The sequence below is a fragment of the Pyrus communis genome, chromosome 17 (genome assembly GCF_963583255.1).
Source record: "Pyrus communis chromosome 17, drPyrComm1.1, whole genome shotgun sequence".
Lineage (NCBI taxonomy): Eukaryota > Viridiplantae > Streptophyta > Magnoliopsida > Rosales > Rosaceae > Pyrus > Pyrus communis.
This window is the reverse complement of record NC_084819.1, coordinates 20612960-20624801: the sequence shown is the minus strand read 5'-3', so window position 1 is coordinate 20624801 and position 11842 is coordinate 20612960. Positions and strand designations below refer to the sequence as shown.

At 35.0% G+C, this 11842-nt stretch overlaps 1 long non-coding RNA gene across 1 annotated transcript; it reads left to right on the top strand.

The window, feature by feature from the left end:
- The first annotated feature begins 3044 nt into the window (after positions 1-3044).
- Positions 3045-3987, top strand: LOC137722264 (uncharacterized). Its single transcript, XR_011066749.1, has 3 exons — positions 3045-3244; positions 3547-3607; positions 3709-3987. It is a non-coding gene; the product is annotated as an uncharacterized lncRNA (long non-coding RNA).
- The last annotated feature ends 7855 nt before the right edge of the window (positions 3988-11842 follow it).

The window sequence follows — 11842 nt, the reverse complement described above, 5'->3', positions numbered from 1 at the left end:
CTATTCAGCTATTAGCACATAACGAGGAAGTAATCAGAGAATTGCTAAGTTAGCGAGCGTTTCGAATAACTATTAAAATGTTCAAAAATACAGGAACTAACTATTGAACTGAACTTAGACCCGTAACTAGATTCCGTACCTTGAAAAAGCAAACCCTAAATTTTGTAATGTGTGGGTAAAACACACACATGTAATTCAAGATTGGATCATCACTCGAGTAAGAGACTGCACAAGAAGAAACACCGATTATTATTGGGTTTAGGGTTTAAGGTTTACTTAATTGATTACAGTAAATTCAAAGGAAAATTAATAAAAATAACTTAAAAACTTTAAGTTTTAATGATAAGGACAAAATAAAGGGTAAATTGAATAGCACTAGGTTTGACTTTTGAATGAAAAAAATGTAGTTTTTCGTTAAAGTAAACAGTACCGGACTTTTCGTTAAAACTTCCTAAATTCAATTCATTGCACAAAAAAAATGAAAGGGAATTCGATCATTACAACTTACCAGAACTCGATCCCCGACGTTCGGTGAAGTAGAAAACCGCTGAAAGACTTTCATCTGTACCAATAAATTACCAGAAAACAAAATTATACCCTAAAACAAAACATTTTCAAAAAGAAATTACTAGTAAAATAATAGCATGCACACCTTCAACTTGTTTGAGTGCATCGTCATATTTGGGTGCGACATTCAAGAAGAAAACGTTGGGAGGAGGACGAGGAGCCGGATCTCGATCTCCATCTGGAAGTGGAACCGAGTGCTTGTGTCTCACAAAATGGAGGTTTGGGTTTGGGTGGTAGTTAAGGAGGGAACAAGGGTAGTAGACGGAGGAGGTGGCGGCAGCAGGGGCGGCGGCTAATTTCCAATTAATTGCCGTCTGTGGTGGGGAAGTTTTTGATGGTCTGGAGGAGTTTAGAGTTTGGACAGAATTAGAAAGGAGACGTGCGCAGAGCTGGTGCTTGTTGCGATTTCCCCCGACCAACTGCCGCGTCAAAACCCCCCCCGAAATTCATCCTCGCCATTTTCGCCTCTCTCGATCTCGATTCGCTGATCCCTAAAACCGGCGGTTGTTAAAAATAGGGTTTAGCCTGGGCGAATTTCAATTACAAGCCCAATCACTTCTCAAAGTCAAATCGTTGAAGAAGAGTCACAAGTCAAACTTAAATCCATGCATAAAGTACGAAATAAAATAATAGTTTATTGGACCCAAGTCCATACAAATCACGCAAATATATCATGCCAAGCTGTGTTGCGTATTGTAATTCTCAGTTTACTACCGTGAAGTTTTTTTGGTTTTCAAAATTTTATACATCAAGTTTTTTCGTTCCAATTTGATACCTAAAGTGATAATTATGGGACACTTTCATACATTTGTTAAGCTTTCTCTTTAAACAATCATTAACCTGTGATGTGGCGCTAGATCTGATAATTTCATAATTTCTTACACGATCCGTTAATACAACACAAAAATAACAGATTTTGGATCAATACTAATCGGGTCACCCGTTATGAACTTGTTAATAACGGATTTATACCTTAGTAACCCGTGTAAATTGAGCAAAGAGCATATTGACAATTTAAAGTACCATTTCCAAAAGAATTGATACACAAATGAAGTAGTATTTCGACTAAACCCCGCGAACAATGACCGCTTAGTTGCATACCAACGATCATATGTTCAAAGCTCTCAAAATTCCTAACACGGTTCACACTTACTCTAGGTGTATTATAAACTGGTCAGAAACAATATCGTAAGGGTTGACAATACGAGCAAAAATGTGTGCAATGACAATGAGATTTAAAACGAAAATGCAAACCCGAAAAAGCTAACATCTAACTTTTGATGTGGAAGAATATGTAAGTAATAATAACATCTGAATTCTTGAGCAATTATTCAAACAAATGAACTCACTCAAGTGCAGATGAAGGGTTCTCGTTCTGCTCACACAATGCATCCGGGACTTCCCCATATAAAAAAATCACAAAAATATATGAAAAATAAAACAGAAAAATAAAATGTGCATCAAATTAGTCAATAAAAAGAACACAACCCACAAAATAAACCAGGAAAAGTCTCAAACTTCAACAAACCTTTGGTGAGGACATCAAGAACTCCACTGGATTCTAACTACTTCCTGAATGCTGAGGTGGGATGGGGGGGTATTTTTCTGGGGTTGTTTCTTTCGATTTGATCTAGCTGTAAGTGGAAGCTTTGGCCTACCTTATTGCTGCTGCTAACGGTCCAAATATGATCAGTGGGTCAAACCACAGTTTTCGTCATGTTAATTGGTTGAAAAGATAATTGATTGAATTTCTTCTTATTTTCGGGAAGTGTTTTTCGCACTTTATTTTCTGTAGTACATTTTTTGGTTTTTTTTTTTTTTTTTTTTTTTTTTTTTTTTGGGTGAAACAATAGATTTTATTAGATTAGATTTTAGATTAGTCACCGACGAGGTTTAAACTCACGTTGTCATGCAAGGACTTAACTCCTTTCTATCACTGTGGTAAAATATCATTTGCACATTTTTTTGGTATTTAGTTGTGTACAAATGTTATACTTTGAATTGTTGATTCTCTTTATCATAATAATTTGCCTTTTTATTTTTCCTACCTTCACGCTTATCTCATCACATGTGGATTCCATTTACCCATCTAACTTAAATGATGTATTCAATCGGGATTTTGAAAGATTTTAATTCTTTTAATAAATTTAGGTATTTTCAATCAGGTTTTTCAGTGATTCTTCGAGATTCAAAATGTATTCCATCAGGAGTTTAAGATAGTTTATTAAAAATGAAAACTAATGAAAAGGGCTTCATAACTTTGAATCTTAACAAAAAATCACATACTAACTTTATTTAATGGTTAGGATAAACCAAACATTAAATCAACCCAATCAAAATTGGCCCAAACAATGAGTTTCCGATTTTACCCTAATGGCAACACATTCTCCCGTTTATTTCATCCGCTTCACTTCAGATGAAATAAAAAAAACTTTTGTACGGTTTCTACAAGTTTCTACAGATCTCATGGCATTTTCTCTCTGCTATTTTCTCAATTTATAATTTCGATCTGATTGTCTACGATAAAGATGACCCCACCCTTGTGATCCATGAGGAAGTCAAGGCCAGGAAGAGTTCGAGAAGTTCGGAACGCTCCCGACCAGTCTTCCACTGATAACTAGAAGTTCGAGCGAGTTCTGACGATCATCAGAGATAGCTTAAAGATGGACTCCAAGAGGTAACTGTAAATTTTGTTTCGAATTTGTGAAAAAGTGTGGATTTGTTTCTCTCTATTTATTTTCTGCATATTTGGGGTCTTCTAGGTGTGATTATGTTGAGTATTTCTGGGCTTTTGCAATATTTTACTCATATCCTTTTCAAGTGATTTTTTTAGAAGATGAAATGATTAAGTGTTTGGAGTTTTCTGGTTGCTTTTGATTTGTAGAACTTTTATTGTTTAAATTAATAAATGAATTATTTTTTAAATGTAAAGATTGGTTGGTCTGCAGTAGAATTGAACATTTGAATCTGTTTTCACAGCTTGCTGCAAGAGAAGATAAATATGCAAGTCAAATTTGCAATCAAGAACGATGTCACCGAAGTACCATTTTTCTTCATCAAACTTAAGCATTCAATTTTTATTTTGTTTTATATTTTGATTTGGCCTATGATGCACTCTCATTGTCCTCTTGATTCCTGCAGCTGATTGAAAATACCCCGTTGGTATATCTCAACCATATTTGTTGTGGATGGTTGCGTGGCACGAATTGCTGCCAAGCTAGAGGCAATGGAACTCTGCGCTAGTGTAAAGGGCAGGCATTTTCTTTGCACTTTTCCCTAAGGGATATTGATTTTGTTGTCCTTATGCGAAAGAAATCAATACTCAAGGTTCATACACATTTGATCTTGAATTTGTATATGCAGGAGTGAATATTGTATGATCAAGGTTTTTAATTTTCAGAAATTGTCAATGTCTAGTTTAAAAAATAGTGATATTAAATTGATTGACTATTTATGAAATTTTCATAGGTACTACACTATTTATTAAACTGACTGACTATTTATGAAACTGACACATCTAATACACTATTTATTAAGCTCACTATTTATGAAACTGACACGGGTACTACACTATTTATTAAATTGACTGACTATTTATGAAATTGATACGGGTACTACACTATTTGTTAAACTGACTAACTATTTATGAAACTGATATATGTACTACACTATTTCTTAAACTGATTGACTATTTATGAAACTGTCACATGTACTACATTATTTATTAAGCTCACTATTTATGAAACTGACACGGGTACTACACTATTTATTAAATTGATTGATTATTTATGAAATTGATACGGGTACTACACTATTTATTAAATTGACTAATTATTTATGAAACTGATACATGTACTACACTATTTCTTAAATTGACTAACTATTTATGAAACTGACATATGTACTACATTATGAAACTGACACGGGCACTCACTATTTTTATTAAATTGACTGACTATTTATGAAATTGATACGGATAATACACTATTTCTTAAACTGACTGATTATTTATCAACTGACACATGTACTACACTATTTAAGAAACTGATACGGGCACTCACTATTTTTATTAAACTTACTGATTATCTATGAGATTGATATGGGTACTACACTATTTATTAAACTAATTGACTATTTATGAAACTGATACATGTACTACACTATTTATTAAACTGACACAGGTACTACACCATTTATTAAATTGACTGACTATTTTTTAACAGAACCAAAATAACTCATCCTAATAAGTAACAATGAACGCACTTACAACAATGACTTTAATTATTAGACTATTAGTCAATTAGGCAACCAGAAGTTGGATTACCAAATTAGCTAATCCTAACCCACCACCCTCACGACAAGTCATCTTAGTCATGTGTGCTATGCTGATGCTATATATATATATATATATATAGCATCGAACAAGTAACAACTAACAAGCACGTTCAAGGAAACTTGGATAAATGGCTCACAAGTACTATAACAATGCACTAGTACTACTAGTGTTTGCCAGCATTGTGGCGCAGGAAGGAATGTTAATGGTGGGTGCTGCTCAACGAGATCTTTTATTATGGTCTCGTTTCTTTGAAACTTTGCTTTATATATATAGAAAAACATCCAAACCAGGCTTTTCATAGTACAACATCCAACCCAGGGTTTTCATGTGGATTTTCTTCCTTGGAACAAGTTGCTTCTTCTCAACCCTCATCGATGCATTCTGACTGGAATTGAGACAAGCCATTTCTCATCTTCTTCGTCGCACCATCAACCAGCTTATTGCCAGATGATGGGGCCTCCTCCCTTCCCCTTTTTCGTTTCATATACACATACTTTTCAAAGTTGCTAGAGGCTTGGCTATATCCAAAACGAAATGCAGCTTCTTTCTCACGCAAACTTTTATAAGAGATTAGCACGATGAAACGCAAATCACCGTCGTATCTAAAATCAAGAAGTCCCAGCATTCTACGTAATGGTCTATCACAAATGTCGGCCACCCATGATGCAAAAACAAACCACCATTCTGTTGAATCAATTCAATACTCCACGCACTGCCGCTAGGGTCGAACAACAAAACTAACCCAGTTATTCTACCTTCCATATTTCTCATGAATCTTTATGGGATTTTCAGTCTTTCGGAGCTCAACTCATCATAATAAAACGCAAAAAATGAGTGCTCCTCAAATTCCGAGCTTCCTCCATTGAAATTAGCTATGCAAGTTTCAAACTCTAAATAGAAAACAGAATCTCAGTGATATTTTCTGAGCAACCAAACAGGTCCTAACATTTTCCCCTCCGATTTAAAATTAACGAAGCAAGAACGAACAAAATTCAAGATGGGATTTGTGATCGTATAAATTATTGGGGTTTTTTTTTTTCAAATTTTTTTTTAATGAGGAAGTAGCATACTTGTAAAAAAAGGAAAGTCTATTTCTAACGGGAGCGGCTGACGGAGTGGGGTTCCGTTAGGGGTGAGAGCTGGAAAAACAGTTATGGGTGAGAGCTGGAAAAAAAAATATTTCGTTTTGAACTTTTAATTCAGCCCATGTGTATTCAAGGTTTATAGGGCCTGATATATAATAGTTTTGTCCTTATCATGAAATATAAAGCTCTTTTGGTTAAATAATAGTATATGGTGATTTTTGGTTAAAGTAAACTTAATCCAAGCCCTTTTTATTAAAGCTCCCTTATTAAAATTCTTATAAATCCGGGTATTCAATTATGATTTTAAAGAAGTTTATTGAATTAGAAATTGATTTTAAAGAATTTGAAAAAATTGAGGAATTAGAGGGAATTGAAGAGATTTCTTAATGTATTTTAAGTATCCACAAATCTCAGCTCTCCCCATGAGATTTCGAGGAAATTGAATAAAAAATTTATATGGAATCTTTATAAATCAATTAAACTCTATAAAAATCCATGAATTTATAATTCCGTTAAAGTTTTTCAAATTCCCGATTAAATACACCTTAATGTTTTGGAAACTCTTATTTTATCTTTCCAGAGTAATGAGCTTAAGAATTCTGAAAAGAAAAAAATACACCTAGCGATTGAACGTTATGAGTCGCAGGGAGGAAAACTCAAACAATTTAAAAAGGTAATGAAAACCTGCAAATGCATTTGTGTATTGTGTTTCATTTATTATTAAACCCCATTACTAAAAGACAGGTCTTGACACACTTCATCTTAATCGTTCAATATATTTTCTTCAGCAGCTTCGGCTTAGAGGATGAGATGAATAGAGGTTTATATGGTTTGTCCTTGGGACGTTCCGGGCACTTTTCCAACCAGTGGAGACCTTTATCCCTACAATAGTTACAATATGCCACAATAAGACGTCCTTTGGAGGAACCACCAGGATGGGCACAACGGTTGGGGTTTTTGTAGAGTCGACGATCAAAAAGACCACAAACTACACCATAACCATCGCCAACAATCGTGCCCGGTGGGACACTATTCGAGTATGGGCAGGCGGAACTAAAGTGCTCATATTCCTTACGGCAAACTCTACAGTGCCGGAAATTATGCTTTTCTTGTTCTGTTTTTTCCTCGAGTTGGAGTTGAGCCTTTGAGTCTCCAGCGTCCTTTAGTAAACATTTTTGGTTTTCTATTTGTTAGTACTGCCATTGTTAAATACACGAAGAAGAAGAAGAAGAAAACTTCCAAATCACACGTATAGAGTAAAAACCATAACCTAATTTTTCTTGCAACACAACACGTATACTGTAGAGTTACAAACAACATGTATTGAGCCAATTACACAATTATTAATTAGCAATTGAATTGAAATGAATTGTGACCTAAGGAGAGTAGATGCATGCATATATGTTCATTCGGGAGATATTGATAATTATTTATATTACTCAATTAATCAAATAAAAAGGATTCAAGGTAATCTTCCCAACACAAACCCTAAAACAAAAATCAAAAGCCATACCATTATGTCTCTAGATATGGAGGACTCCCTGTCGGGGTTTCTCCACTGTTGAGATTTGATGATGTGAGGAAAAGTTTGTCCTACATCGGTGAGGGACATGTCTTGCTATGGGCTTATATGGTCTTGGGCTACTTTCCATATGACCAATTGGTTTTATGGTGGAACCCTAATTTCATTATCCACGGATCCGGATCTCACACTATACTTGGATTTGGGTTTGGTTCCGGATTTGTACTTGGATTTGGCTTTGACTTTTGCCTTTGCGTCATTAGAAGAGAGAAAGAGAGATTGCATGAATAGGGCTAATGGAATTGCATTCTTTCCCAGACATTCAAGTCGTTTACTAACATTTTCGGAATCAAAACAAGATGGGGTCCACTTAAAATCAGGAATTGGATCCCTAAATCTCCTGAAATTAGATCCCCTATATGGAGGTGGTATTTGGATTCCATGGAGAATGCTCTTCCAAGAATCCAACTTTTATACCCAAACTGTATCTTCTACTTCCCCCTTCATATCTGTGACTCTGTTTGCCCAGTCTGCCGACCCCCTTGCATGTTCACCAACTCAATCACGGTTCTAGATTAGGTACACTTAAAAATCAGGAATTGGATCCCTAAATCTCCCGGAATTGGATCCCCTAGATGGAGGTGGTAATTGGATTCCGGGAGGAAGGCTCTTCCAGGAATCCAACTTTTATACCCAAACTACCCCCGTATCTTTTACCTACCCCTTCGTATCTATGACTTTCATTGCCCAGTATGCCGACTCCCTTGCATGTTCACCAGCTCAATCACGGTTTTGGATGATTTTGTGCCAGGATGGGCTTTGAAGACTGAGTTGGTGGAATGAGTTGTCGTTGGCGAAGAACGGATTTGAAACTCCTTCGATGCCGCATCTACCAATTGAACGACTAACACCTGGAATTGAAGCTGCAGTGGTCGTGGATCCATTGCTATGGTGGTTGGGGGGTATATTCCAATGATTGTGTGGTTGGAGAGAGATGGAGGGAGATGATAAGTAGATGGAAAAATAAGAGGGGGAAGCTGAAGATAGTTGGGGTGGGGCGGTGGCTATGGAGGCGTAAAGGGGTGGAAGATGGAGACAGGGCAAGGAAAGACAGGGGTGGGTTGTGCGCATTGCAGCTTGACCTTCAAGATGAAGGCGTGGGAAAGATGGAGACGTGGGAAATGTGCAGCTGGACCTATTTATATATTTTTATATAGAATAATTTTATTATATAAATTTAACTAAGAAATTTAATTTAATTAATTAGTATGAAAATAATTTATTTATGTAAGGGAAATTTAGTAATCAACCTAGTTTTAATTCCGATTGAAGTGAATTAGTAAACAACTTATATGGACTCAACATCATTCATACTCCGATTTCAGACAGTTTTAGTAAACAACTTCAACATGAATCTAATTCTGATTTCACCTCAATTCAATTCCTCCTCAATCCAATTCCTCTCAATTTGATTACGGATTACTAAGCGTGCCCTTAGCGTTGTGGAGGTGAGACTGGATTTCGGTTTGGTTCTAGTTTTGCTTCGTTTTTGGCCATGGCTTTCCGCAGAGAAAAGATTGCAGATCAGAGAGTTAGGAGAGGGGACAGAAAACGAGAGATTTTCACAAATTAGGGTTTTAGCGTTATTGTCAATGGTGATGTATAAAAAGGGAGAGGGCCGACTTCAATTTAATAGGAAAGTAAATAAATTGCCTTTTTGTTTTCTTTTTTTATTTGTAAAGAAAACTGATTTTACAGCTAAAAGAAGTCAATACATTCGAAACCTTCCTTTTTTTTGTTTTGTCGCAATTTTAGGGTTATTTTGAAAATGTGGATGGTTTTCACAATTTTCTCTCAAGCGAAAACCTTAATTCTACAATTTACTCTCACACCATCCTAACGCTAAAACCCTAATTCTGCAATCTCTCTACTTCATAATGCTAAAAACCCTACTTCTGCAATCTCTCTCTTCTGTCTCACGACGCCATGGAAAAATTGAAAGCAAAATCCAATTCTTAAACCAAAAACAAATCCACAACCAAACCCAAAATTTCAACTACTGCGTGAGGTCAGATCCTTGTATGGCTTTTTATTTTTGTTTTAGGATTAATTTGTGATGGTGAAGATATTATATGGAATTTTGGTTATAGGCTAATCGAATATTATAAATAATTAACATCTTCCAACTGAATATACATGCATCTATATACCATCCTTCAAACTCATTTCAATTCAATTCTATTTAAATCAGTTGCTACTAAATAATATTTTTTTCCTTTCCTGGAGTGGAGTATTTCAAGCAAAGCAGGTGGCCTGCATGGCAATCGTATTGTTTGTAGAAGAAAGGTTAATTTGTGCAATTGGTTCAGTACATGTTTTTTCGAACCCTATATATAGTATACATACTGTGTACCAACTCTGAATCTTTAATCTTTAATATTAGAAAGCCAGCAATCAACTTTGATGTCTCAAGGCTTCACCAAAAATTTCTAGACTAAAATAACCCTCAAACAAAAAAAAACAAAAACCGACACAATATAATACATTAAAAAACTCATGGACATTTTTGTCAGAATACAAAAATATAAAATTTGTTTTATTAACAGAAAAAAAAAAAAAAAGAAACAGATAACTCCTCCATTTTAGGAGAGAGAACAACCAACGTGGGGATAAAATTCCTCAGGATTAGCACGTTTAATTTTCAAACTGCATAGCAGTTTCCATACAATTTTCAAACTCACACGTCTATCTTCTATTCCCCCATTTTCTGATCAAACTTCTTCCTCACACAATTCCACGTACAACTCTATTCATTCTGTTTTCTAACTGCAGCCTACCACTCCATATTCTTTCCTTCTTTCACTACTATTTCTCTACAGGTTTCAGTTCTCACCCATTTGCATGCTAAGAATGTACACAAATCGGTAAGTCTCTCTCCCGCGCATTTTCTTTAAATTCGGTTTGGTTTTCTATAATTTGATAATTTTTGGGTTTTTATTTTATTGTAAAATCTCTCCCGCGCATTTTCTTTAAATTCGGTTTGGTTTTCTATAATTTGATAATTTTTGGGTTCTTATTTTATTGTGAAATGTAAAATCTGATCTTGGGCGTTTGAAATTCTTTCAGGTAGAAAGAACTGCTTTGAAATTCTTTCAGTTTTGGCAAGGCTACTTTTTCCAGATCGATGAACGTTTATACGCGCATCGGTAAGTCATCGGATGTATAGACGGATTAGAGATTTTCAGATCGATGAACGTTTATATGCGCATCGGTAAGTCATCAGATGTATAGACGGATTAGAGATTTTCATTTTTATGTTCTTTCTGCCAATAAGTTTATTTTCCTGCTCATTGTTTGCTTTCTCTTGGGTGCCGGTGATTCACATAGGGTAAGCTCCGGAAAATTACCTCAATTGGATCTGCAAATGGGAGGAATACCTAACAGCAGCAGGTGAAGTTTTCTTTTTATGTGCAGTTTTTAAGTTACTTATGCATTCTTTATTTTTATCTCTTTTGCCCATATTCTGTACATCAATTTTGTTCATTTAGTCTGCATTTTCGGTACTTTTATCTTTTTCCTTCTTCATTTACATGGTTGCACTACTCGAAAATTTTCTCATTTGTTGCTTCGATCTTTGATCATCATCTATTTTTTTATGCATATTTTGTAATGGGTAGTTGGTGGAGGGACGTTGGTCTCTCTTTTGTTTATCCGAGTATTACATTCGATTGTATTGTAGAATGTTAATTATGCTATTTCTTAATTTCTACAGTTATAGACTTTGGTAATGTCATTGCATTTAGGTGCTGAAATGTCCCAAAAAAATAAAATAAAACACCCCGATGATGAATATGTGAGGCTTACCGAAGACAAGAATTGTAGTTTTTTTTGAAGCAGCAGTATAAAACAAATGGTTAGGTTTTATTTGTTTTTAAGGTGTGCTAGCCATTTTAATAAATTTAGAACGTTTTTTCTTTGATTTAGGGCCTATATCACGAAACTTTTAGAGTATTAGTGTTAGGTTTCGTTTAATGATTACATTACTTAATTGTTTTAAATTTTAAACTTTAGTTGTATTGCTGAAAGTTTGATTACTAAATTACTTTGCAGAAACAGAGTTCACAGTAGCTAAGAGGATACTAAGAAGCAAAGACTTACAACATACATATTGACTTAAAATGGTCTTATTCTCTTTTGCTTCTCTTCCATGTTTTGTTGTATGTTTAACCGTTATGTTTTCTATTTGTTTTCGTAACTCTTTTTGCTTTTGAAGTTTACTGCTCGGTTAAATATTTGTACCAAATGCTTCATGTTGTTAAGATTGGGTAAATT